This window comes from Mugil cephalus, chromosome 3, assembly GCF_022458985.1.
Source record: "Mugil cephalus isolate CIBA_MC_2020 chromosome 3, CIBA_Mcephalus_1.1, whole genome shotgun sequence".
Lineage (NCBI taxonomy): Eukaryota > Metazoa > Chordata > Actinopteri > Mugiliformes > Mugilidae > Mugil > Mugil cephalus.
Window position 1 is genome coordinate 10416324 of NC_061772.1, and position 3438 is coordinate 10419761.

General features: G+C 43.6%; 1 long non-coding RNA gene across 1 annotated transcript in view; it reads right to left on the reverse strand.

The window, feature by feature from the left end:
* LOC125005842 overlaps positions 1–3438 on the reverse strand; it is a 38118-nt gene that overhangs the window by 14330 nt on the left and 20350 nt on the right. The gene's annotated exons all lie outside the window — the stretch shown is intronic.

Below are 3438 nucleotides of genomic sequence, written 5' to 3' on the forward strand. Positions count from 1 at the left end.
TTACACAAACACTGGGCAATTATCAGCATAAAACACACAGTTTGTAGTCCAGTTTTAAACGAGTTCGTGTGTTGGGCCTTTACCTCAACTGATTCTGACCTAAATATATTCTTTCAGCACAATCAGAGCAAATCGCTGCCCTCAGGCCTTCACAAAGCTCTTGCTGTGCATAATTTTCAAAAACTGTTTCTGTTTGGATTTATTTTTCTTTAATGTGCCGATCAGCAATACCCCCTTACACGTTCGCCCTGCTCAGCGGCAGCACAATCTTCTCTGCCTTTTGAACATATCTGCTGAAACGGTTGGAAGCAAAATGTTTTACACAAGAACGCATTAATGGTTGTTTCAAAGCTGTAATTTTTGACTACTAGAGGGAAGAAAATACAACAAGGCCTGTTTTCTTTCTCTTATCTACTCTGTACCAAATTATTGCTTGATATCATTTACTAGTTACGTCAAGCAGAAACGGAGCGTTTTAGCCTCGGTTTGGTCTACTGACTGCAGGGCGAACTATCTTGGTCCCCTGGGCTTGGAGGATGCGTAACTTTTTTCCCCATTTACTGCAGCTTTCCTCCGCTCCATTCTGGACGGCTAGTGTACAATCAGCTAGTGCGTGCGAACAGCTGCTCACACTCTCACTGTACATAAGGGCCACTTAACCATACACAGCAGAAACAATCCACTTAAAGTGGCTTTTAGCTACTGCGGGATGGGCGCTGGCATTAGCCGTTCAAAAAAACATTCATTTTAAAAGAGACGGTTTGGATGTTCAAATTTAGGTGAAATTAAATAAACAGGCATTACTGAACCATTGAATATTCCCCAGTCAATCTAGAGAGTTTAGAACCAAACAAATTCCATTCATTCATCCCTTGTCATTACACATCCACTTAGGAGCCAATAAACAGAAGAGTCAACATGGCCCCTCCACGTGCGTCTACAGCAGGTAACTATCCTCGACACACAGTCCTTATGGCTGCTCATTATTGTTTGGCACCGGAGATGTCAGTGTGTCCAAATCCGAAACGAGTGCCTTGTTACTGACCTTTCTGTAGATCTGAGAGGCATCAGCTGTGAATAGCAGTAACAATGCCCTCTGTGACATCACTACATTTCACAGATCATGAAGCAGCACTGTTGAGCCGAGATCACAGCTACGGACAAACGACAGCGCGCGCCAAGCTCACCTCAGACACAACTTCTTGTCGTCTGTTAGCGACGCCGGCCTCCTTCATGTGAACAGTTGAGAGTGTTTTTATGTTACTCCACCGCATTCGACCAATAAAATCTGGGTCTCGGGAGTTGTGTTGTGTTATTATTGTGGGGCCGCTCTCACACTCAGCTACCTGCAGGTGGGGGGAGATGCCACCACCATGTTGACCATATGGTCAGCTTATTATGCACTGCCAAAGCATCTTAATGAGAGCCCACAAAGTGACAGAGGCATTCCTCTGAGCCCGCACCGCGCACACACACACACTGCCACGCAGACACACCGCGCACACACACACACACACTGCCACGCAGACACACCGCGCACGCGCACACACACACACACACACACACACACACTGCCACGCAGACACGCGGCTTCATGCGTGCACACACACACAAAACGCACGCACGAAGGTGAAACTGATGTGGACAAATTGTTTGTGTAGACAAACAAAAGCTCTTGCGCACAGTCCATCGCTTTCCACACACACACACACTCACACGCACACACAACTGAAAACTGGGAAAAATCATTCAGGCATAGGTGGCTAAAATCAAAGCACTGCACTGACACCCAGTGGTAACAGCCAAACACCAACTAACTAACTAACAACAACACATGAAATGATGAAAGCTTTGAGTTGCTTTTGTGTTGTACTATTTTCAATGATTTTAGCAAACAGATACAAATATAGATACAAATATAGACAGTTGTGTAATGCCCTGAAGAATAGCATACGGCCTTTAAAACATACGGCCTTTTCTCCCTTTCACGTTGAAATACAGGAAGATTTTCGATGGTGGACGCTACTGCTCTTGTCGCTTATAGCTCGAGTACATACTGTTAAGATGAAGATCCTCCCCAAGCTATCACATCTTTTTCAATGTATTCCTGTTTTTCTTCCTCATTCCTTTTTTAGTAAACTGGATAGTTTAATCTCAATCTCCCAGCAGCTTCACCCCTTGACCCCTTGTCATCTCCTCTCCCGCCTGCTAAAAGTACGGTATCACGTTTATATAACCTTATTCTCTCGCTGCATCCAGTTTCTCTAACCCAGCTAAGAACTCAATGGGAAGATTAGGAGTTCATTCCTCATCTATCTGTGAAGACATGGTCTGACCCAGCATAAAATTCTGCACCGAGAGCATTCGACCAAAGTCAGGCTGTCCAACATTCATGATGATGTTGATCACATATGTGACAGATGTCGTCACCTGCTTCCTATATATTCATATGCTGTGGTCTTGCCCCTCATTTCACAGCTATTGGCTGAGTGTCTTTAACTCCACATCAATATGTATTGCAACTCCATTTGAACCTGCACTGTTTAGGGTTTCGGCCCAACGTCTAATACTAATGAGATGGAAGTCACCCCCCACCCACTCTTCCTGGATCAAAGATATACTCAATTTTATGAAAGTGGAGAAAATAAGATGTGCAATAAACGGTTCGGATGCTAAATTTGATAAAACTTGGGGTTCTTTCTTTGCACATGTGAACGGTTTGGTGTTCCCTATTATACCATGTCTCTATATCATTTTTGGTTATTTGTTTGCACTTGGACACCCTGAGCATATAAACATAAATCAGTACACAAAACTACACCGGGCATCTTGGAGAAATATGTAATGATGGCATTAAACCAACTGACCTCGGACACCAACAAAAGCAGACCTTCCATGCAGCCTATATCTTCAACAAACAACACGTAGATAATTGTTGGCCTCAGTTAATTTAAACATGTTGAAACTGAGCAAGAGATAGAGTGTGTTTGACCTATAAGCTGTTATGTGAAGAAGTAAAAACGAGCTTGAACCCACATTCACGTGTGTGTGTGTGTGTGTGTGTGTGTGTGTGTGTGACTGCATGTCAGCATATACAACCCTTGCACCTTTTTATTGCCCCTCATAAAATGTGCATAGATAACTTGAAATTTTTCCCCACTGAAAGACTGGCGATACTTCCTTAAACATATTTCCTTATACACTCAATAAAATAAATAAGTCGCTCACTGATTTTCACTAATATCCAAAAACCCTTCCTGGTCCACACGGCTGATGTAAAACAATCATCAACAGAGCGCACCAGACAGGAGGGAGCTGCACCTAACCGTATTCATGGTCGTCCCCTTTATGACATAACACAGAAGAACTGGTGAAAAAAGGACAGATGTCTTTCAGACACACTGGAAGACACCAACGGGGTCGGGTTCCAATCAACTA